The sequence below is a fragment of the Felis catus genome, chromosome C2 (genome assembly GCF_018350175.1).
Source record: "Felis catus isolate Fca126 chromosome C2, F.catus_Fca126_mat1.0, whole genome shotgun sequence".
Taxonomy (NCBI): Eukaryota; Metazoa; Chordata; class Mammalia; order Carnivora; family Felidae; genus Felis; species Felis catus.
In genome coordinates, this window is record NC_058376.1 from 147,036,375 (window position 1) to 147,062,519 (window position 26,145).

A 26,145-nucleotide genomic window follows, 5' to 3' on the forward strand; every position below is an offset into this window, starting at 1 on the left:
CGAGTGGGACCTTGGCCCCGGGCCGGATAAGTGTGACGCCTCGTGGGAGGGCGGACGAAGCCCCCTCGCAGCCGTCTCGGGGTGTTCAGCCCGGAGCGGCCACGCCGCGAGCCGGCAGGTCTCCCTCCGGCCGACTCGTGGCGGACTCCCCGCCTCCCTGCCCGTGGCGTGTCGCGTTCTCTCATTTTCGCCGGCGCGGTTTTGCTAGTTGGGATGGGATCGCCCCGGGGTTGCCTCGTTGCCGTTGGGGGGGGGGGGGGGAGTCCAGATGGGCAGGAGCCGTGTCTACTCAGCCTCGCCGTTTGACGCTTTTACTGTTCCTCCTTTTTGCTCTCCTTTTACAAGGAGGGGAAAAGAGAGTGAGTGGGGTGTTGGAGGAAAGGAAATAATACCCCGGAAAGTGATCTTGGAAGCTAGGGACTCTTATTTATTTAACATTAGATATTTTTAGGAGTGGCCGTTTTCAGGGCCCCTGAGTGCACTCCGCACCTGGCTGTGCCACAGTTATCTTGGGTTGCAAGAACCTGATTACTCTCCGAGCCCAGTCGTCACCCCCGGTATGTTGTGCACGCTCTCCGAAAGCATGGCATTGGTTCCTTTCTTGGTCCCTTCCGGAGGGTTTGCGAATAAGACCAGAGACTCCCACGGTGATGGGGAGCCTTGGGTTACAATCAAAAGTTGCCCGTGGTATCCGGACTGACCTGAATGTTTTAGGAAGTTACCCTGTTAAGAGCACTAGCTAATTTAGGCACTACACTTGTCTGTGAATTAAGAAGTAGGTAGGAAGATTGCTTTAATTTTTTTGTTTCACCTTTCCCAGCCTGAGCTGGTTTTTGTTTTTGTTTTTGTTTTTGTTTTTTACCCGAGCCTATGCCTTTTAAACTAACTTAAAACATGTTGACCGACTTGTCAACCTTGAGTTAATCTTACCTCTTTATAATTAGACCTAACTAAACTTTTAGGATCTTTGTTTTGTCATTTGAAATACAGTGAGGGAATCTTGTTGAGAGTTACTAAATATATGGGTCATAAGTATTTTGGGAAGTGAATTACCCGTATATTAAAATACCGGATTGAAGTTCTTTTGTGGATAGGAAGATTGGTAGTGCATCATCTATTGAACAGGACGGGAGCCCACTCATGGAGAACTCAGTTTAGGTAAACAGTTAATTACTGTGACAGTCTTCGTGAAACGTTTTAATCCCATTTTGGAGGTTTTGATTTTTTTCTGACACTTTCTAAAAAATAACTTTTATTTCAAATCAGAAGAAAATGTTGTGAAACCTTAGAAACTAGGTACAGTATTCTTAGGCTTAGCTTTGAAACACTTAAGCAAATTAGATAAAAATGAAATTGGAACCGGAAGGCGAAAACTGCTAATATTTTACTGAACAGTGTGAAAAGAGAAAGTTATGTCTTTTTAGATTACACAGCAGAAGTGCATGGCGACAAAACATTACGGGCAACAGAAATTGTAAATAGTATTTCCACAGAGTATCCTTTTTACAAAGGCTGAGTACTGTTTAGTAGTAACTTTGAAGCTGAAATTAAGGATGGCAGAAAAATTCACGACTGAGTGATGAGATGATTTTGTTGTTTTTCTTTATTTTGAAGGAAGATTAGAAATCTTCATCAAGTCAGCCAAAGAGTACTACTGAAATTGAGTATGTAATCATGAAAAGTCTTAAATCAGGTTGCTTCACAGATAATACTCTTTTTTTCTTTTTTTAAAGTATGGCAAAAAATTAAAAGTTGGTCTTTTCTCTTGTTTCAAGAATATGCTTGGGGAAACATAACCCTTTTTTATCCACATGAAAATTTGTTTTATTTCTATTTTTCTGTGCATAGAGACATTTCTGAAACACTAAATGTATGAAATTTGAACTTTAATTCATATTCACTAAAGGTATATACACCTCTTCATTCCTAAAGATCTACTTAATTTAGGTGTTCTGTTTACTGATAGTCTTAATACTTACATTTTATTGTATTCCTATGCTTCTGTTCATAATATTAGATAATTGTCATTAGTGGTAAACAGTTTTTACAATAAAGGAATTGCCCCTATCCCTTCCTGCTTGTGAACAGAGATTTGCCAATATAAATTTAATGTCAGAGTATAATTTGGGTTGACTTAATGGGAAAATTAGGTTTCAGGCCAAAAAAATTTCGTTTGCTTTTGTTTTTCTTTTCTTTTGAAGATCTCAAGCAGTTAGGTATTTCATTCTTATAATCCATTCTTACTGAAAATTTTTGAAAAGGGGTTGGGTGTAGATTGTCATTATTACATTGGATTTTTAAAGCAGTTTTCCTTCGAAGCGGCTAATAGCGCCAACACTTTGATCTTTAATCTAACACTCTGGTGTTATACTAGCCTGGGAGTCTCTCAGGTTACTATTTTAACATACAGCAATGACATGAACCTTTATATTTAAATGTTTCTTTCAGGTTCTCTATCAACAAGCCAATTTTTTCTGGTCTTCTCTATTCCTTTTTTTTCATGTCTCTGTGACTGGCTTCATTTCTGAAGTGTTTTCAGTGAAAAGTTTACTTTTTCTGTTTGATCGTGAGTTATTTCTAATTTACAGTAGTTCTTAAATTGCGTAAGACTCCAGTTAGCTGCCAGAGGTGACTCATTGTCACAAAGTTATACTTGTTTTTTAAATTTGTCACTCAGTTAATTTTATAAATCTTATAGTTATGAGGGGTGGTATATAATGTTGAATATTATATATTTGCTGAATTTTAAAGTACACTGCACTTTTCTAGAACTTACATTTTTGGTACGATCTCTTCACCACTTCGCTTTAGTAATTTCCTCCCCTTATCAGTTGAGTTGATCAGACATGAGGAAGCAGTTTGAGAATATGTTGTCTGTACTTGCCAAACATTTGGTTGAGCAACTAGTTTAACAGCGGCTAATTTTATCTTCTTTTTTATCTGGAGCAAAACGTAGTTTCTACTTACTTTTGTGACAGCTACTAATACTTTGACGTGATATTAACCAAGTACCTTTTCCATAACCGTTATCTTGCTAAATTGTGGTAGCTTTTCCCCCAGAGTTGATGTAAAACCTCCCTGTGTAAGGAGACTTGCCCTTTTCCCTGCCTGCCCAAGTTGCAGTAGGTTCTCCTCGGAGCTCTAGAGAGAGAATTCTCTGAGCCTCTCTGAGCTTTGGCTCCAGTTAGCTGTAAAAGGGCAGCAGACGTCTTGCAGGGCAGAAGGCTGCAGTTTAGAGTTGAAACCCGGAATTCAGTGTTTCAGAGAAACTATGGTATAAGTAGATTAATTAGCGCCAACATGTTTTCAAAGGATTGATAAACCTTTAGAACATAAGCTGTTTGTAAGTTGGGGACTAGTTCCTATACTTTGAGGTCTCCATGTTTTTTTCTTCACTTTGCAGATGAAGAAAGAGGGTATTGACCTCAGTTCTGAAGAAGACAAAATGGGTGACAAAACCAGTTTTAGAACACAAACATCCCCAGATCTTAAAAAGTTACTTTGTGGAATCATTAGCAACCGCAGTCCAGCTGCACTTCAGAACAGGTAGACGGTCACTGGAGTCCATTGTAAAACCATTACAGTTTTTCTGGTCTTGAGCTGAAGATCGTTCTAAGTTACAGGAACACGGAGGGAGGAGTTCAGGGAGTGTCATGAGCTGCTGCATGGGAGAGTGGGATTGGACCTGCTCCCGTTTGGGGTAAATTGTGGTGGTTCTTACAGTTAGTAGTAATCATGGGTTTCTTGAGGCATGTAATAGGTCCTGAAGTGGTTACGATCTGGCAGCAAAGTCTTTAGAACTTTCTGTTACGGGTTTTCATATCTCGAGGGCTAACTTGAGTAAGACCACTCTTACCGCCATGAGTAGTTTGCATACAGGCAACACTGTTGGGGCGCCTGGGTGGCTCAGGTGGTTAGGCCTCTTGACGCTTGATTTCAGTTCAGGTCATGATCTCACAGTTCCTGAGGTCAAGCCGGTGTCAGGCTCTGTGCTGACAGTGCGGAGCCTGCTTGGGATTCTCCCTCTCTCGCTGCCCCTCCCTCACGTATGCTATGTGCGCGCACACACACACTCTTCTCTCAAAATAAATAAACTTAAAAGACATTGGTTGTAGACTAAATATTAGAAACTAATTGTAGGTTCTGACCCAGCTGTTAACAACATGAGGAAATTTACTAGTCTGTTCTTAATCTACTTCTGATTTTTATGCTCCCTGTAAGTTATGAGTATTTTGGGATATGAGAAAATGTTAAAAGTTCTTTTCATTGTAATATGTTCGTATTTATCAGTACATACATGCTCTCAGAAATAATGAAAAAATGATTAATATTCTGGAGTGATGAATCATATTTTTTACTTGTTTACTTTGAAAACTTAATGCTGTTAGAGACAATACTGCAGTTAATCCAAATTATAAAGCATCCTACTATTCAACAGATTTGTATATTGCTAAAAATTGTTACTTTACAAAAATTTCTAAGCATACAGAAAAGCTAAAAGAATTTTATAGTGAACAATCATACTCAATACCTAGATTCTACAGTTAGTGTTTTACTTTATTTGCTTTATCATATCTTTTTTTTTTTTAAGTTTGTTTATTTTTGAGAGAGAGCGTGTGAGCTGAGGAGGGGCAGAGAGAGGGGGACAGGATCTAAAGCAGGTTCTGAGCTGATAGCAGTGAGCCTGATGTGGGATTCTAACTCGGATGCTCAACCAGCTCAACCAGACAACACTGGTGGGGCACGTGGGTGGCTCAGATGGTTAGGCATCTTGACTCTTGATTTCAGTTCATGTCATGATCTCACAATTCCTGAGATCAAGCCCATGTCAGGCGCTGTGCTGACATATTTTTCTGATGCTGCTTTTAAATCCTGCTTGTAGACGCTGATAGTACATCCTTCATTATAATATGAAGAGTGTTATTTTTGTTCCCCATCTGCATGATGAAGAGAATCTTATTTCTGAACATTTGTTTTCTATAATACTTGAACATAATGAGTATAAATACTGTTTCTGTATTGTGCTCAGTTGGACTGCAGGTTAGAATCAGATTTAATCTTTTCAGGTTTGGTTATTAACTTAATGAGAGTACATCGTAAGTCAACGCATGTCTGTTAAATGATTTGACTTTGCCAAATCTTATATCGCAGAAGAAACTAAAGTTGTTAGAAGGGTATTGATATTGGTTTTATTAGACTTAATTTATGTAGAACACCTAAATTCTTTTTGTGTTATTAGAAGCCTCTTATTGGTCAGCCTGTTGCTTACTCTGAATCTATGCTTTTTTTTTTTTTTTTTTTTGCCATGTTTTGTCTGGATATAATGCTTAATTTATGTATAATTGCAAAAGTGACTTCTGTCAGTCCCTACAATAAGTAGGAAAAAATGGAAACGTATTTTCAAATAACATAGGATCTACAAATATAATGTATGGGCCAAATTAATGCTGTTGAAAGGGGAAAAAAATGTAAATGGTTAACATCCTACCCCGCCTTCACTCCTTTATTTGCTTTACCTCATTCTGGTGGATATTTTTGTTTTTAAATCACTCTTTTCTGGGAAGGTTTCTGTTTCTTTGCTTGACCTACTTCTGACACAAATAATTTCCAGGGATTTAGAAATTGATAGAAGGGGTCAATACCATAGGATTTTTTTTTTTTTTTTTTTTTTTTTTAATGTGTTAGGTGTAGGTAAGGGTTGGAAGAGGTAGGAGCGACTGCCAGAGCCTCTCATATTTTAGGTAAATGTAGGTAAACTGGCATTTGTAGACCTGCCAGGAAACCTAACCACTACTTGGAATTATATTTGTAAAAATACCTTCAGGGTTTCAAATGTAAGGCATCTAAACATACCTTGGAATATATCCTGTAGATAATAAGTTGGTGAATGCCTTTATGTTGGTCAAGTTTATGCTACTTTCACAAATACGCATTTCTAAAGAATTGTGACTGCTACACTAAACAAATTGACCATATCATCTGTAACCAATTTTTTTTCTTCTGGTGGAACTTAGTGTTGCAGGATAACTTTAATATATGTTCTAAGTGGTAGGTGCTTAGTTTTTATAGTGTCTTACAACTTGATTTTATATCTTAGAACTGAGGAGATAAGGTAACCTCTTTTATTTCTGTAGATAAAAGATATTTCAGTTCAGCATTCCCCTAAGAATTGAATAATACAGGTCTACTTGTCTCCAAAAACTATGTCCTTTTTACTGCATCCTCTGCCTTCAAGGCAGTCTTAAATGAAAGTGTCCTCCGTTTAATTTATGTCTTTTAATCAGCTGCCCTGATTTAAGCCTTAACATTGGCCTATCAAAACGCCTGGGCACAATCCATGCCTAGCTAACTACTCACTAGTTGGGTGATAGCAAATTACTTTGTTTTTATACTTGTTTTTAAGTTTATTTTATTTATTTAATTTATTTTGAGAGAGAGAGAGAAAGAGAGAGTGCACATACAAGCAGGGGAGGGACAGAGAGAGAGGGAGAGAGAATCCCAAGCAGTCTCCGCATTGTCAGCACAGAGCCCGACTTGGGGCTCAACTCCATGAACTGTGAGATCATGACCTGAGCTGAAGTCAGAAGTCGAATGCTTAACTGACTGAGCCCCCCCAGGCGCCCCTAATTACTTTGTTTTGATGTAGGGAAGAGAGAAGAGTTGATGATGACTTGAGGTTTTTAATCCTGAATGACTAGGGAGTTTACAGAGATGCAGCTTTTAAGGGAATAGCTAAATGAAAAGAACAGATGATTGAATCCAAGTGAATGTTGTTTTCATTTAGTTTTATTTTGTCTGTAAAAAGGTCACTGTAGTAAGGTTGGAGATATTAACCCATTCCAGTTAAGGGAGCTATGGGGTGGAAGATCAGAGTAATCCCAGAATTCTTTAGCTACAGGATTTCCAGATATGTTGGCTTGGCTTGTTTTCAGGGCAAAGAAGCTGAACACCAAAGGGTGAAGGTGGTATAGTTGTAGCTTAGCTAGATTCCTTTCTGTTTTCTTTGCACCTGTGTTTGTAGTAGAGGGCGTTTTTTGAGAAGTTACTTGAAAATTGTTACTTTAGAAGATGAGGGGAAGTAAATTTCTACCACTTTACTTATCTATTTATTTTTTAAAGTTTCTTTTTAGGGAGAGTGAGAGGGCAAGAGTGTGAGTGGGGGAGGGGCAGAGAGAAAAGGCGGGGGTGGGGGGGCAGGGGGGTGGAGAGAGAGAGAATGAGAATATATCCCAAGAAGGCTCTGTGCAGAGCTGGACGTGGGTCTTGAACCCACAAAGGAGATCATGACCTGATCCAAAATCAAGAGTTGGACGTTCAACTGAAAAAGCCATCCAGGAGCCCCCTCAATTATTATTATTTTTAAGTTTATTTTTTTTGAGAGGGAGAGGGAACTGGGGAGAGACAGAGAGACAGAGGGAGAGAGGGAGAGAGAGAGAGAGCAGAGGAGTGGGAGTGAGCACAGGGCCACACATGAGATCATGAACCTGAGCTGAAATTGAGTCAGACTGACACTTACACTGACTGAGTTACCCAGGCGCCCCTACCACTCACTTTAAGTTGACAATATTAGAAATGTTGGCAAGTTCAACCGTGAAACAGCTTTTATGTGAAGTTTGGTGTTCTGAAAAATTGTGTGCTTCAGTTACCTGTAATTTCCATAAGTTAATAGTGTTCATGCTTTAAGTTTCAAAATTTTTTGACTTTTTTCTTCATTCCTGTATAAAGGGAAAGACTACTCATAAAGACAGAAAGAAAATTTGTGTGTCTATTAGTAAAGTATACATGCTGAGGTGATAGCTAAATTGATAATGTTTCTTTTGAGGCTTTCTTTTAATTTCTTTTTTCATGCTTTACAGGTTTATCAGCTATTCTCCAGTAAAGGTTTTTCTTCACAGTACAGTGTTCTTTTCTTTAGTGATATCTAGCAGTCTCTCCAACCTCCAACCAAATGAATTTGGTTTTTAAGCTTAAATTATTGGGTCTCTCTCTCTCTCCATACATAGATGGATAGATAATATTCCAGCATATACTGTTTTCTGTGCTAATTTAAAATTAAAATATAGTAATTCATAATTAATTTATAAAGTTCTAGTGTCTGCACAGCTTAAATTATTGTTTGTTGCTGGCCAAATGGTTGGGGTGGAGTTGGTGAAAAGAATGACTGGGAAACTCACAACCAATATGTTTATTTTCATGCCTGTTTATGTTAGTTTCATCTGTACGGAATAATGATTTGATATTTGTTCACATTTCAAAATGATAATAAAATTTTAACATTTGTCACCTTATAAAAAATTTTTTTTTCTTGTGACAGGAACTTTTAAGATCTACTCTCTTCGCAGTTCAAGCCTATTCTTCAAACACCAGTAACTCCTATAATGTAGAATAAACTCTAAGTAGGTTTCATTATCAAGGTACATTGTTAAACAGTCTTGTATCATCCACAGGAAAAATAATGGAATACGGAATTACTGGGAAGGCAGCACTCTTGAAGTTTTTGAGATATTCTTTGCAAATAAATGGCTTAAATGTTTACATAAGCATGAGAAAAATATTCTGCAAGGGCTTTTATTGGTGAGAAAGTGGTTTTAGTCTTTAAAATTTTTTTCTTTAATGGTGAAGTATAACATTCTGAAAAGTGTATAAACCTAATGTACAGTGTAATGACTAATTGTAAGGTAAACAGCCATATGATCATCACCCAGATCAAGAAATAGAACAGTGCCACCACCTCAGAAGCCGTGGTGTGTGTTTGCCTCCCCTTCTCCTCACTTGTATAGTAATTACATCCATGGTTTTCATCATAGGCGGTATAATTCTGTGTGCATTCCTAAATAACATAATTTAGTTTTGTCTAATTTAAAACTTGAGATAAATGCACTTGTAACTATGTGTCTCCTTTTTTTTTTTTTTTTTTTTTTTTTTTTTTTTGTTCACTGCATTTAAGATCCATCTTCATTGATCAAAGGATTGTTGAGAATATGTGGTAATAAGGTTTAGCAACAATTTGATTAACCAGTCTTCTTACTGACCTGAGGAGGTTTCTTCCTCTTTTGCGGCAGGAAGTACCTGTAGGAAAGGGAAAGCATCCTTCTCTTCCTTTGAGATAAAAAATTATCTCAAGGTGGAACTCTTGAGCTGGAATCAACCTTGTCTCCAGATAACCTTGACAATTTTTCACAAAGTACTAACTGGCCAGAGAAATTTGTTCTTTCAGCAGACACTGAGACTACAAGGTAGAGTGAGGGAGGAGACATCACTGTCTTTCAAGAGAGAAATGATAATCAGATAAATGCAAAATTACTAGTTTTTAAACTATGGCTTTTGCCAACTAGTTTTCACTTTAAAGCATATATATTAAAATTTATGTAAGGATTGGAGTAGCAGTTAATTCTTGAAAGAATGTTAAAAAGGGATCTGAGCTGAAGGAGTTTAGGAGAACCCTAAGAATGGACTATTTAATATAGTGGTATCTTTGTAGCGGATTGTTGTTGCTGGATTGTGTGTGATTTTGTTTGTGTAAATGTCCTGGGATCTTGAATAGCTTACATTTCTCCCTATTCTTCCAGTCTTCCGTGGCCACCACTATTTTTCTTTCCCATATCTTTATTTCCTTTATTGATTTAGTAGCTGCCTTGGTCTTCAGGAAGAATAGGAGAGGTTTCATAGTAGTAGGATCCTTTCAGAAACTGTCTTCAGGGGTTAAAAGGTTTTATTCCAAGAGAAGTAAAGGTCAGGCATTGAGTAATGTATACAATTGTCAATCCTGTGTTGCATACCTGAAACTAATACAGCATTGTGTGTCAATTATACTTCAATAAAAAAAATATAATAAAGGAAGATCATGATTCTTTATGTAGGAACTTGAAATCTACTGGGGTGTGGAAATTTGGCATTGTGTGTTAGTAAATGATTAAGGATATTGGAAATGGGATTCTAGCTTGTAAGCTTTTCTTTTAATTAGAGAGCTGTTCTTAAGTGAAACCATAAACATGAATGCTCTCTAATGCATGTCTCTTTATTGGTCCGAATGATTTTGATTAAATCCAGTGGTATTTTTCCACTCCCCATTCGTATATAACCCATGCTACTTGAATGGATAATAGTTGATTTCTTTTGTAAACAAATAAAGGATTGTTATCATAGTTAACGCATTGTTAGTTGAAGAATTTAAATCTAGGACTTCCTTTCTTGAAACTCCCAGTTTAGTCAGCTAGTATTTCTCCAGAATTCAAACTCAAAATTTAAATCAAGTATTATGAGGAAGGTATGTACATACTTATTACTTCTTCTCCCTTAAATCCCTTGTAATATATGCCAGAGAGAAGTACAAATGACTTTGAATTAGGCTGTATTTGGATAATGGTCCAACCTTATGATTTTAGCTTCTTTAACACCCCTAGTACTCCTCTTGTTTGAAATCCCCAGGGAAGTAGGGCTAATTTTTTTGAAATGTGTTAACTGTTAGGAAACATGCCAGGCATACTTCTTTCAGAAATAACAATCTAATATTGTTTATCTGCCTTGTGTGAGAGGTATAGGTACAGGTTTTATTGATCCCAGTATAGAGCAAACTTACTTTGGCTAAATTTTGTTCAGGACTATTCATTTAACTAAATAGGCTAGGGCCATTTTGAAAATTTTAACACCTGTAATGTAAAAACACTCAAGGAGATTTAAGCTGTTTGTTCTTTGCCTAAATTGGTAAAATACAGTTACGGTGATATGCTTATTTCCCTCTTTAATGAATAATGTTAATAACTTACTGTTCCTATAGAGAGACAAGATTGTTTAGGGTACAAACATCATTTCCAATCATCCTAGAATATCCTACGCTATATTAGGAACATAGTGGGTGTTCAGTTTATATTAATATGGATCCTTTATCCTTAATGGTAACCACATTTTATGTTTTGGTGGTGATAGTACAGGAAGTCGCTTGTATAATACCTTGATAAACCTTGGATTTGATTGTGATATCAGTAGAATCATGTGTGGTGATATTGTGATTCAGAAGAGAGATATTTGGTCTTCGTCCTTGCTTCTGGCACAGAGCTCCTAAAAACCCTTGTAATTTTCTAAGTATCTTTTGTTATGTTAATACAGTGACTTTGGAAAGCCCTTAGGTAATCTAAGTATGGGGGCTGGTTGCCACTAGAACTTGCCCTGTGATTAGAGGGTTGAACTATCAGTCCCACCTCCTGACCTCTGGGAAAAGGAGAAGGACTGGAGGTTGAATCACCAGCTGCCAATAATTTAATCAATCATGCCCACGAAATGGAGGCTTCATACAAACCCCAAAGGACGGAGTTTGGAGCATTTCCAGGTTCGTGACTATGTGGAGATTTGGGGAGGGTGGTGTACTTGGAGAGGGCATAGAAGCCCCGCACTCCTTCCCACACATCTTGCCCTGTGAATCTCTAGTTGTTCCTGAGTTCTGTCCCTTTATAAGAAATAGTGATCTAGTAAGTTAAATGTTTTGTCAGTTCTGCGAGCAACTCTACCAAATTAATTGAACCTAAGGAGGGGGTCACTGGAACTTCTGATCTGTAGCCAGTTGGTTAGAAGCACTGGGGACAACTTGGACTTTTGATTGGTGTGTAAAATTGGGGATTGAGGGTCCAGGGGGGGTCAGTCTTATAGAACTGAGCCCTTGTGGGATCTGACACTGTTTTAGTGTTAGAATTAAGGTGGATTGTAGGATACCCAGCTGGTGTTGTAGAATTGCTTGCTGGTGTGGAAATTCACTACCCCGCCCCCCCCTTTTGGTATTGTTAGTGAACCTCTTAGTAGTGAACATCATAATCTCACCCTTAATAAAGGTGTCATTTTAATGTTATAGAAGAAGGAAAACTCTTTCCTGGTGATAAAAAAGAAAAGAAAAAAGGTTGATAATCCTTATCGAAAAAGTATGTGAACATCAGTGATTGCCATCAGCAATTGGGAAATGACTGACTTGGCTGGATACCTTAGGAAGAACTTTTAAGGGAAGGAAATTTTAGTGTGAGTATTTCTTCCAAGTACAGGTAACTCTTAGTTCTATCTCGAGTTTTAACTCACTAGTTAAGGAATATTGTATAAGAAAAGACAGACCAGTTAATGCTGTTAACATTTGAGATGATACATGAAAAAAGACATGGCAGCAATAAGAAGTAAAGTTTACACGGTGGCGTTTTATGTGAATTTGAGAAGTGTATCTTGATGTGGAGGAATAGTAAGAATAGAAATGATCATTGGGTATATAAATATGCCTTGAATTCAGGCAAATGATGAGTTTGGGTGGGTTTGGATTAATGATCCATTTTGTTTCTCGGCTCTTGACTTAACTTTGTGGTTACAGCATCTCCCCATCCAAAAGTAGAGCATTCCTATGAAAACTTGTGTAAGTCGAAAATGCATACAGCAAAGAACCATTAATTTATATGGAATTTTTTTTAGTGTTCCCAGATCCAAAAAATAACCCTATGCTTTTCTGATGCGCAAGAGGCTTAGGCTACAGGGACGCACAAAATAGAGATAAGGAACAGATGCTCACAAGATGCAGTTCTAAGCCATGGTGGCTTGATGATGAGTATGGTGGCTTGATGATGAGTGTTGTACCTTGGGGACGGAGCTTGATGGTGTCACTTCCGCTGCTCAGGTTCATGCTGCCTCCATAGTGGCGTGCTGCAAAACAAACACTGAACGCTGTTTTCCCTTTTCCCTTTCTCTTTTATTCTTTTGGTTGTATTAACGTAGGCCTGTCTTACGTTACGGGGGATACCTGTATTGGCAATTAATATGGAAATTCCACGACACTTTAAGAGCCATCACAGCTCCCACTGATTTCATGTGAACTTTGCCACAAGAGGTTAAAGGATACTAAATAAAATTACTCATTAGGGATGGAATAAATTGCTTGTCTCCATTAAAGTGTCTCTGCAATAATAGAAATAGCTTTGTCTGCATCTAATTACTAGGAGGATCATTGAATATTGTAGATCTTGAGAGGCCAAAATATAAAGTCTTTACTTTTTTTTTTTTAAACTCTGGATTGAACTAACAAAATGACTGGTCAGCTCTTTATACTATATAATAGCAACATTCCTGTGAGTCCTTAAACTGATGTTGTGATGATCTTACCAGATGTTTTTGTGTACTTTTTTTTACACCTTTATCCATCAGTGTGCCTTCAATCTGTTATATTGACAATTAAAACATTGCATATGTTCTTAATTTTTTAAAATTTAATAAACTTCATAGAATTTTAATTTTAATCCTAAAATCATTTTTACTGTATGCCGTATCTAAAGAAAACTTTAATAGGCCAAGCTTTCTGGCATTAGAAGGAACAGGATAATGAAAAAACATGTGGTAGGTGAAATAAATCTAAAAACCGTAAAGGGGAAGCCTGGGTGGCTCCGTCAGTTGAGCCTCTGACACCTAGGTCATGGTCTCATGGTTCATGGGATTGAAACCCGTCCCGGGCCCAGCTCACAGCACAGCCTGCTTTGGGTTCTTTCTCTCCCCCCACCTCTCTCTCTCTCTCTCTCTCTCTCTCTCAAAATAAATACACTAAAGAAAAATGAGCTTGAGAAACAACTAAAATACTTTAAAATAATTTTTTGATGGTTGTTAAAATGAGTCAGTCACTTCATTAGAAGGGAGATCTTTTTTTTTTTAGCATACTTTATTTTTGTTGTTAAAATAATTTACCGGGCTTATAGTAATATAAACAGCAGTTAAAGCAAAACGTTTTCCTTTTGAAGTAAAAATATTTCTAGACTTTTGAAAAGTTTGTCGTTAGTACTTGTTACAATTGTTGGATATGAGTTGCAGCATAATATAAAGTTATTATAACTTTATAACTTATTATAAACTATATAACTTACTATAACTTATAAGTTATTATAAAAAGTAACATTTTTATGAGTCAAACTATATTTAAAATGCAGATAATATATAATGTATATACCATGTATGTAATTATGAACAAAATGATAAGTACCTGTGTGAAACCCCTACCCAACTAGAGAACTAGAACATCACCAATTTCACATCTATCCATATTTCTTCTTTAAGCTGGCCTCCTGGTTTTCCTTTTAGCAATTAGAAGCCATTATCTCAGTTTTAACATTTCCTTTGCCATATTAAAAAAAAAAATATATATATATATATATGTTTGCATCTCTAGATAATATATTGCTAAGTTTTGCTTTGTTTGGAGCTTTAAAAATGGTATTATTCTTTATATGATCTTTGACTTGTATTTATACATTTGCTAGTTGATGAATATTTGGGTTTACAACTTTTTGCTTTTATGAATAATGCTACTATGAACAGTAAAAACTATACTTTCTGGTTTATATGTGTGGATGGTTGCTAGGGTATATACCTGAGTATTCTGTGGTAATTTTTATTTCAGTTATACATAAAAATATAATACACCACTCCAAAACTTGGTGACAAAAAACCATTTCATTATTTCACAATTCTGTGAGTGGAATGGGAGTTTTCTGCTTTGTGATGTCAACTGTGGTTCTTGGATGATTACAGTCATCTGGAGGCTCAACAGGCTGCAGTCAGCTGGGGCTAGAAGGACTGGGATGCTGTATAGCTTAGAAGCATCTGGAGTCTTGATTGGGAGCTCAGCTGTGGCTTTTGGCTTCTTCGTGTGGCTGCTTAGGCTGCCTCACAGCATGGCAGCTGGATTCTAAGAGCATTTCAAGAATGAGAAAGCTGCTTGTCCAATTAAGGGTTAGGCATCTACTGATCATTGTCACTTCCACTATATTTTATTGTTGAGAATAGACACAGGCCTATTAGTGAGTCATACTGGTAGGGACAGAATGATTTAGTTCCATCTTTGGAGACTTGTTATCACAGTGTATTATTTTTGTTTCTTATTCTGTAAATTACCTGTTTGTGTCTTTGGTCAGCGTATTTTTTTTTTTTTTTTAAACTTAAAGTTTTTAAACTTTTTTTTTAAACTTTTTTTTTAAATTTTGTATTGGTGAGGGGAGGGATTCTAAGTCTGTTAAATTTGTTGCAAATTTTAATGCATTTTGTGGCTTATTACTCCTTAAATCCTATAAGATAGATATTACCCCCATTTCATGGAGAAAAGGAAGTACTGCTTAGCATATTAAGAGAATACCAGTGAAGTCAGAAGCCTCGGGTGATATTTTGGTATAAAAACAGCATGTGCAAATGCGTACAATTGTATTCTCTTTCATAATTGTACACATTTCATGTATGGGAACATGATGCTTCCATCAGTCTACTTATTATACTCCTCCCCTTCCAAAAGACTGAGGCTTGGAAAAATTTACAAGCATTTTTTATTCACTTATGGTCTATTATAATAGTCTAGGTAAAGTGCTACGTGACCTGGCCATTCGTCGACAAGTTCTTTCTAGTCTTACCTGCCTTGCCCATACCCATACTTCAGTTTTTTCCCCTCTAAATTATTCAGTTGGATCAGTCGGTCACTATCTGCCAACACATTTCAAAACTTGTTTTTGAAAGCCAGACTAGTTCCGCTATTAGTTCTCCCACTTTGAGCATATGCTGGAGTTCTCAGAAGGCAGTGGTAAGGAATTGGCATATATTTGAGATTTTCTTGACTGATCTCACCTCCAAACTTTATCATGGAAATTAAGTTTCTTAAGTGTTATGGTGAAAATACTTTTTTCAAAATAATGGAACTCAGAGATTCACAACCAATATTCAAATATTTGCCTTCTGTACTTTAAAAAGCACATTTTAGGCATTGAATGCAGCTGGATTGCTTTAAAACTGAAAATACTACAGAGCAATTCTGAATTTCACAACACAAGACTTTAAATAAAATGAGACAACTTTCTGTCATGTCTGAACAAATATAAAATACACAGAAATAAACTTGTAGGCACTTCCCAGCTCTCAGATTAGGAAGAATGTTCTGTGTAAAAGTATAGTTTCCCATCATTACAATTCTGTATGTTGCATACAGACGCTTCAGTATAGCTCTCCAGTATAAAAGCAATGCTTCAGGGAGCATGACTTATTTTCATGTTCCTTCATATTTCTTGGATCTAAGATTCAATGGCAGAAATGAAAGTCATAATAATACTTCTGCTTATTGGAGGGATTCTTTGACATGTAGTGGAATACAGAGCATCTCTAGACTTTGACTCAGGAACATTTTCCATCAGCGATACCAGCTGTTGTATGACCAAAGCTCTTAGTCATTTTTGTTCTTTCCTGCCCCAGATTCTGTCACTTTGTCATGCATTAGAAGAATTAGTTACCTTCCTCAAGAAGTAAAGTGTAATATATTTACCGTAATCTTGATCTAATGTTACCATGTGAAGTAAAGGTGTCAAGTGCAGTAATTTGGCAAAAAGTACAATCCAGATTTCACCAGGTTGACCATAGTGTAAACACTATTTGTAGAAACAAAACAAAACAAAAAAACGGGGGGGGGGGGGGGGGGGGGGGAGGGGAAGGTGTGTTTAAGTCTGTTTAAAATTCAGTAAATGCATTTGCAACATTTGTAATTCTCAGAATAAACACATTTTAAAATAGAGTATACCCCAAACATGCTGGTCTCTGAGGATTTAATACATGTTGTTATTTCATAGAAATTGCTAAAATTACTTTAGATATGTAAAGGATACTAAAGTTTTCATATAGTTCAGTATTTCCTGTCTCTCTACTTCAACCCCTTTCAAATGGGAGGAGAGAACTGATTCACGTTTTGTTTATTCTTTCTTATCTCCTTCTTGAGTTATGTTTGCTGATACTGTCTGTTTGAAAAGTTTCTGATTAAAAGTGGGTAAATCACTTTTGGTTTCTCTGTGATATGGAATGAACTTGATACCTAGAAGAGAACAGAAATTGTTAGTGTGTTTGCCAAAACGTGTTCTGCAGAATACATATCCCAAGAATTGTAGTTCAAAACAAAATAACCTCTGATAACTTAAATTTGGAAAAACTGCATATCCCATCCACTTATTTATAATACACATTAGCATGTTAAAGACTGAGATGTTCTTGAATACATTATTAGTTTAATTTAACCTAGTGTTTACCATATTTAATTTAGGAATTACTGTAGGATTTTTTTTTAAAAAATGGTCCATGCAATGCATACTTAATGCTTGTTAGTTCAAAATCCTATTTCTACAGACTGTGAATATATATTCTGACTTAAATATATGTGATATAATAGATATTTATAGAATTATTGTTTATTTGGAAATCTTGTTTATATAGTATGATATATAATTCTAGCATATCAGTAAGTCAGGTATCTAATAAGTAAATGTAAATATGATATGTTTATATCATATATATTTGATCTTTTTTCTATAATATATGAATGTATGTCTGACTTAAATATGTATTACACATATGTATGTGTGCTGTGTGGAGAGGAAGAGAATACATACAGGTGTGTGCATCTCTTTGGCTTTTGCCCAGGGTTTTAATTTTTATTTTTATTTTATTATTATATTTTTAATTTTTTTTAATTTTATTTTTCAGAGAGAGAGAAGCAGAGTGCGAACAGGGGAGGGGCAGAGAGAGAGGAGACGAATCTGAAACAGGCTCCAGTCTCTGAGCTGTCAGCACAGAGCCCAGTGTGGGGCTTGAACTCATGAGCTGTGAGATCATGACCTGAGCCAATCAGACACTTAACCGACTTGAGCCACCCAGGCGCCCCTAGCCCAGGATTTTTAGATTTCAGTCTATATTGGATTTAATAACTGAGCAAAAAAAATATCATTGGTTAGTATTAATTTATCAAATACACAGTTTTATATGTGATCCTAGAATTATTTCAGATGTTGTTTTTGAATGACATTAAAATATGTTTTTCAGACTTTTTTTTTTTTTTTTGAGGGGGAGAGAGAGAATCCCAAGCAGGCTCTGCATTGTCAGCGCAGGACCCAATGCAGGGCTTGAATTTAGGAACCCTGAGATCATGACCTGAGCCGAAATCAGGATCTAACTGACTGAGCCACCTAGCCTCCCCCTACCCCCACCAGCCTGTTATGTTGATGTAAGTTTTTAGTCCCAGCTTTTCATTGTCCTTTCCTTTTTCCAATTAGTTTATTAAGTGCCCTTTATAAAGCATAACAGTCTCCTTTTTCAAATGAGTACTTAGGACGATTGATAGCTGTCAGTAAAGGCAGAAGTTAAGAGATAACTTAAAAGATAGGATTGTAACATGGATCTTGCTTTCAGTTAATATATTTGGAAGAAGTTTTGCTCTGTTCTTATGAGTTCTGATACCTTTTTGATTTGTAATGCAGCTCTATAGATACAGCATGATCTCTGCTTAGGGAAAATTTTGAATCATTATGACCCATCTCTCAGTTTTAAGAGCACAGAGGTTACTACTGAGAGTAGTCTTAAGACCCAGTTGCAACTGCTTTTATATGAGTGGTGGTGATTGGTGCTGGGATAGTGGTCAGTCTGTGTGTTTATGGGTCTTTACAAACTTCAGAATTGACCTACCAAAAGTAAAAGAGTAAAAAAAAAAAAAAAAAAAGACTATTTTGTATCATTGGTAATTCTTTGAAATTTTCATTTTTTGCTGTTAAACACTGATGAATCTGTTATCCTACTAGGCTTGAATATATCCTCACATATAAATTTCCGTAGGTTAATTCATAAAATTGGCTATATGTTTAGTACATTCTCTGGATGGTGCTTATGTGTAGATGTGGTAGGATTGGGTTTAGACTGTTTTAAAAAATTTTTTTTTATTTTTTAGAGCGACAGAGTGTGAGTGGGGGAGGGGCAGAGAAAGAGGGAGACAGAGAATCGGAAGCAGGCTCCAGGCCCTGAGCTGTCAGCACAGAGCCTGATGCAGGGCTCGAGCTCATGAACCATGAGATCATGACCTGAGTCAGAGTCAGACGCTTAAGTGACTGAGCCACCCAAGTGCCCCTAGACTGTTGGTTACTTAGTAGTCCTCACAAACTGGTGTTTTTTTCTCCCATGTGTACCTTTTTAACATGTCTGCCTGGCATGTTTTTGTTTTTGTTTTTGATCCTACCACTAGATGGCAGGAATAATAAATGGTAGGTTGAAATGTCAGCTTTAGCTGGTGGCCTCAGCTGCTTTGTACTTATCTTAGTTCTCTATTCCCATTAGTGCTCAATTTGGAGTATATATGAAGTCTCTCAACTAGTGGGATTTAGGTAGATCTGATACTTTGTAGCCTGAGAGTGCCTAGTGACAGGATAAAGGAGAAGGAACAGAAAACCTTTAATCCTGGATATAATCATTGGTGTTCTAATACTTTGCTTTTCACTTGTTTTTATTTTTTCTTTGTGGAGGTCTATTCCTTTCCTTTATTTCTTGATTCTCTTACACTTCTATTGGCATCCATGATTGGTCATTTCTGTTGGTAGAACTGGGTGCTTTCTCATTTACTAGGTAAATACGTGTTAACTATTTTGTAAAATCTTATGCTATACTTTGCAAACAAACTCAGAGCTATAATTGACTTTATATAAATCTTTTCACAGAATGTATTATTTCAACACAGTCTGTTGATAGCCTTTGAAGAGTGGACAGAGTATAGGGTGGTGGGAATGCAGCTTCATGATTATGTTACGTTATGTAAGACTGTATTACTAGTGGACTTGAACCTCAGACTTCTTGCTGGTTTATGAAGTCAGCAGCCTTGTTGGAGAAGTCCATGCACAAGGAACTGCGGGTAGCATCTGAAGAGACTCCACCCAACAGCCAGCAAGAAACCAAGGCCCTCAGTCCTACAGCCTCAAGGAAATGCATTCTGCCAGCAACCTAAGTGAGCTTGGAAGTTCATTCTTTCCCTAAATGAGTCTCCAGATGAAAACGCAACCCTTTTAATGCCTTGATTTCACCTTGAGACCCTAAGCAGGGGATCTGGTTAAGCTTGGACCCCTGACTATGAAACCATGAGATAATGTGTGTTGTTCTAAGCCAGTGATTTTGTTGTAATTTGTTATGCAGCAATAGAAAATTAAAAAAAAAAATTAAATCAAATATCCTTGATAAACCTTTCACATCTCTGAATATTGCCTATTTGCCAGGTGCTGTGGATACAATGGTTGTGAGTCCAAAAAGACATGAATCTAGTCTGGGGGAGAGAGAGACTGGAAACAATTAAGAATGACAAATACTGTGAAGGTACATGATGCCATGAATGCATCTAATAAATACAAATATCTGTTTAAGACTTAATTGATCTTTTTAAAACTTACTCATCCTAGGTTGTTTTCTCATTTTTTAGCATAATCTTCACATCATAAAACTTGATCTAGCTTTATTTCCTATTAGTATTATGAAAATAACTTCTGTGTTTTTTTTGTTTTGTTTTGTTTTTAGCCCTTGCTTATATGCTCTTCCTTCTTTCTAGAATGCTTCTATTCTTTCCTCCCTTTTTTGCTCAATAATCCATCCAGGTCTAAATTAGATGTCACTTGTAGAAGCCTTCCACGAGAGAGCTTTGTAAGAACAGGTCTATTCTGTTTCTCCAGTATCTAGCACAGTGCAGGTGAGCCCATTTAAAAAAAGAAAAATGAGCTTAATATGGAGTATGCATTATGGGTGGAATATTATGGTACAACTACTTTGGAGAACTGTTTAGTATTTTTAAATATATGAATACTCTGTAACCTAGGAGTGGAATTGCTAAATATTTATCCAAAGAAATTAAAACACACATCCTTAAAAAAAGACAGGAGGGGTGCCTGGGTGGCTCAGTTGGTTGAGTATCCAGCTCTTGGTTTTGGGTCAGGTCATGATCCCAGGGTCATGGAATCAAGCCCTACATTGGGCTACACTCTCAGCATGGACTCTCCTTGGGAGTCCCTGCACCCCTCTCCTCCGCTTGTACGCACTCCAAAAAAAAAAAAAAAAAAAGAGAGAGAGAGAGAGAGAGAGGGAATTAATTGTATTCACAAAGTGGAATACTGCTCAGCAATAAAAAGGAAACAAACTGCTGCCACATGAATAAATCTCAAAAACATGCTGAATGAAAAAAACCAGACACTTACAGAAAGTGGAATTTATGATCTCTTAATGTGAAATCCAAGAACAAAATGAATCTCTGGTGAAAGAATTCAAACTTTTGAGGAGAGGGAAGAGACTGGAAAAGTGCACGTGGGAACTTTGTGGGTGATGGTTTCAGGTGATAGTTACTGTTGATGGTATGTATAAAATTGTCAAAAGTCATTGAATCAAACGTGTAAGATCGGTATATTTTAATGGTTAATATAAATTATTCTTCAGAGAAATGTTAGGTGTCCTTTAGTAGCCCATATGTTCCCTTCTCTGCTTGATTGCTTGATTATACTTGGTCCTTGCCTGTCCCTTCTGCAAGATCGGCAAAGATTGTCTCAGCTTTATGAGGTCACAGACCAAGTTTGCCTTTGGTTCTTAGAATTGTGAACTTGTGTGCATAATGCCCAGGCTTACTGGCTCTTAGGGAAAAGTTATTTGTGAACTAGAATTTCTTCATAATTTGTATCTATACATTATGGTTGCATTTCAGGAAAAATATTTGCATTATTACAGATTCTTATATTCAGTGTTTTTCTTTATGTAGCTTCTAGCTTTTTCTGCTGTAGGATGCACAAAAGACATCTGTTTAAGTGTTGGTAGAGTAATCTTGCTCCAATTATGGCTTTGCCAACCACAGTTTGAGATAGCTCAGTGCTATATTTATATACCAAAATTTAAAAAATCTAATCTTTTTTATAAATGTGAAGTTTATTTTATTGCTCTAAAACAAATGAAAATTAAATATGCCTATTTTCTCCTGAATCTTTTTGTCATCTTTCCTTTTAATTTTTTGAGATTGGACCAAAAAAGGATAACATATTATTTTACATTTTTGATACAAAAAGCCCTTAAGCACCACAGTAATTTGAAAGAGAACTGCGTGGTTAGATCGCACTTTGTCTAACTAGTGCTGTGCCTTATGGTGATTTTTTTTTCCTGATGAAATATTAAATTTTAAATGATTTAATGGTTAAAAAATAAGTATGGTCTTGATTTCCCACAACTGCCTTGGTAGATCACAGGTATAGTTTTTTTCTGAACTATTGAAGAAGGTAACTCGGCAGATTTTTCAGTGCTGGAAAGAAATGCCTTTCTAAAAGACTTACATGTTGGGGGTCCTCTAAAAATAAATTAAAAATTCTGCAGAATTTTTATGCACGTTCTTCTGGTGAGAGATTCCATATTTTCATCAGATTCTCAGAGTCCCGCACCCAGAAAGATTTAAATACCTGCCTCCCCTCTGTTTTCTATGAGGTTTTTTTTCAAGGCCAGTCTGTGGTTTTGCTAGCTTTTCAGAAATGACCAACTGTAAAGTCAGCAGCTAATTACTTCATATTGAGTGCTTACCTGTAATGAATGCTCCGAAACTGTGTTTGATATGTCTGTTGGTTCTCTTCATTTCTTCATTGCTGTTTTTGACATTTTTGGTTGCTGAACTGAATCATAATAACTGCCCTCTTTGCTTCTGTGTTCCAAACCATCCCAGACGTGGTTATAAGAATGAAGAAGAAATACTTGCTTCAGTAACTCTGATTTTTGTTTTGTTTTGTTTTGTTTTGTTTTTAGTGGAACAAGCATCAGAAATGCTTGTTCTCACTTATAATACCAGTTTTGTTGGGGAAATGTAAACTTGGCAAGATGTTTAGGAATGTCAAAATCTGAAACTCTGTGGCTGCAAATATCTCTTTATTTGTCACCTGTTAACTTACTGTGTCCTGCCTCTCCTATTTCTAATCTTGTTGCTCTTATTCTTGAGGTGGTACCTAGCCTTAAAAACCTGTAAAGAGTTAAAAATAGCTTGATTGCAAAATTAAACTTTAGGGGCACCTGGGTGGCTCAGCTGGTTGAGCGTCTGACTTTGCTCAGGTCATGATCTCACGGTTTGTGAGTTTGAGCCCCGCGTTGGGCTCTGTGCTGACAGCTCAGAGCCTGGAGCCTGCTTCGGATTCTGTGTCTCCCTCTCTCTCTGTCCTTATCCCCCTCGTGCTCTCTTTCTCTCAAAAATAAATAAATGTTAAAAAAAATTTTTTTTTAATTAAACTTCATGTTAGAGTCACTGTGTTTTGATATCTGTTTTCTGTTTTAGTTTTTAACAAATAGAATTTGGTATCATAGCTAAAGACCATGGGTTTTGTTTTTTTTTTTTTTAAATAAGCTCTGCTCTGTGTTCAATGTGAGTTGAACTCACAACTATGAGATCAAGAACTGTGTGCTCTACCAACCATACAAGCCAGCCAGCCACCCTTATTTTAGTTTAACAGTACTGTCATATTATTATACTTTCAGTCAAAATATAATCTGATTGAGGAAATGACATTTTTATCCTTTCTGTTGAGACCTATGTCACTCATATCTCTCTGATTTGGCTTTTTTTTTTTTAAGATTTTATTTTTAAGTAATTTCTACACCCAGCGTGGGGCTCAAATTTATAACCCCAAGATCAAGAGTTGTGTGTGCCACCAACCGAGCCAGCCAGGTGCTTCTATTTGGCTTTCATTGTTGGGAAATGAAGTTAGATTTAGTTTTTAAATGTATAGGCCCTTATGATGTACATTTTGGTGTGTTTTTGTCTACTCTTGAATTTTTATGTCTATACTTCTTTTGTCCTTTATCATTCTATATTATCTTTATTGTTTTTGTGGAATAAGAAGTTAATTAAGGCATCTTACAGATCATAGGAATTTAAAACTAAGTTTTTTGATAGGCTTTGATTGCATAGGCTTTTAGTACTAATGGTATACTCAGTATTCAAGTCATTTTAACAAATATTTATTGTGTGAGAATTGTGCCGGTCAAAGTGTCAAGGGTTAGGAATGTATACAGGGGTCTCTGTTGTAATGGAACCTATTTTCTGGCAGGTGAATGTATAAACAAAGATCTAGATAATTTCAGTCGTGATAAAGGCTATGAAAAAAATAATATGGTAGCTAGTTCTGGGATGTATCTATAGATCTACCACTGTACATCTGGAAGTGAAGAGGCCTTTATGAGGTGATATTTATGCTAAGATCAAAATGACGAGGAGTTACGTAGCTCTGTGAAGATCTAAATTAAGAGCATTCCTCCAAGCAGGAACAATTTGGCATGTTGAAGGGGCAAAAATAAGGCCCCCATGGCTAGGATATAACGAAAAACATGATGCGGAGAGTTGTTAGAATAGGACTGAGATTGGTAATTATGGAAGTTAAAAAAGAGTAAGTGGAACAAATTCTTTTGGCTGGCTGCAGCAGATGTTTTTCATTTTTATATACAGTACTGGATAGTTTTGTGAGTGATCTAGAGGATTGATACAGAGACCAGAACAGAAAAACGGACCCAAATGCATTGACTGAGCTATATGGAACTGTTAACACATGAAAATTTAATTAAGTCAGTCACACCATTTTTATTACCTTCTACCTGAATAGTGTATTTTTTTTTTTAATTTTTTTTTCAACGTTTTTTATTTATTTTTGGGACAGAGAGAGACAGAGCATGAACGGGGGAGGGGCAGAGAGAGAGGGAGACACAGAATCGGAAACAGGCTCCAGGCTCCGAGCCATCAGCCCAGAGCCCGACGTGGGGCTCGAACTCACGGACCGCGAGATCGTGACCTGGCTGAAGTCGGGCGCTTAACCGACTGTGCCACCCAGGCGCCCCCTGAATAGTGTATTTTTATGGAAAGAATAGTTTACCTTAGAGTGAGAGTTAAAACATTTTATACAGCTCAGCCTCATACTGGCACTAAATCACTTTACTTGGGACATTTGTGGAAAAATTTTTTAAATTGGATCATATATAAAATGCTCAGACACTTTAACAAACATTTATTGAACTTACTATATGCCAGGCACTGTGCTTGGTGCTGAGGTAGGAAGATCAATTCATTTATCTTGGACTAGACACCAAATCAAGTGAGAAAGACTGTGGACTTTGCTATTTGTTAGTTGAGTGACCTTGAACAAATTAACCTCTGCATTTGTCTTCTCATCTGTGAATTAGGTATGACAATAATACCCATATCAATAAGTTGTCATGAAGGTTAAATAAACCAATACACATAAAGGTATATAGGACAGTATATAATTCATAATCACTCATTAAAATGTTCGCTGTTTGTGTTTTGATATTATTATTTACGATGGAACCTACTAAGTAAATTAATGCTGTTCAGTATGTTGTGTTGAAAAAGGTAAAATAAAAAGTGCAATATAAACGTATAAAGGGAGGAAGTGCCAACCCTTATCTGAAAAGGATAGTTAAGGCTTAGGAGGAGATGTCTTTTGAGTTAGGTCTTGAAAGATAGGGTGGGAGGATACTAAAGGAGGATTTGCTCTTCAGGTGACAAGAACATCTTGTGCAAAGGTATGGAAGTATGAAAAATCACAAACAGTATGGTTTAGCATAGAACCAGAAGTTGAGGTATGTAAGGTGAGAAAGAAGTAGGAAGAGCCATTTCAGGGTAAGGATAGGGAAGGGAGTCTTAAAAACATTAGGGCTTCATCCTGTAGACTTGGGGAAACAGTTGAAGGATTGGTATAATCATTTTAGAGAGAAACTTTTCTGTTGTGTGGAGAATGGATTTCCCATCGGAAGGAAATACAGGAAGCTAGGAAGTCAGGAGGCAGGTGAAATGATGATCCAGATAAAATATGAAGAGGGCTTTAATTAGGGGAATTTAAGAGCTAAGGATAGGGAATGAGGATTTTATGATTCCCAGATACCAGTGATAATGGTAACATTTTAACTAAGAGAGCTACTTTAAGAGTAGAGGGTAGAGTAAATAATGAGTTCAGTTGTAGGTATGTTGAGTATCATATCTGTGGAGACAGATTTCTAAGTAGATACTCAAGTAGGCTGTTCAATGTATGGATTTAGAATTTAGAAAAAGGAATTGTGTACTTGGGAATCCTACATCGTAGTCAAAGTTCAGGAAATAGACAAGAAAAAGAGAAGAGGTAATATTGAAAAGAGAACAGTGTAGACCAAGCTTTGACATCAATATTTGGAGCGTTGTAACTAAGAAAATGTCTTTGTATGGTACTTGATTTTTTTTTTATCCAAGGGATTTAGAGGCATGTGATACTTGCAAGAGAATTTTCAGATTCTCAGCTTCTTTACTTAAAACTGAGGTTTAAGCAT

General features: G+C 36.7%; 1 protein-coding gene across 1 annotated transcript in view; it reads left to right on the forward strand.

The window, feature by feature from the left end:
• The window catches only part of STT3B (STT3 oligosaccharyltransferase complex catalytic subunit B), a 105,921-nt gene that overhangs the window by 1,002 nt on the left and 78,774 nt on the right, over window positions 1-26,145 (forward strand). The window lies entirely within an intron of this gene.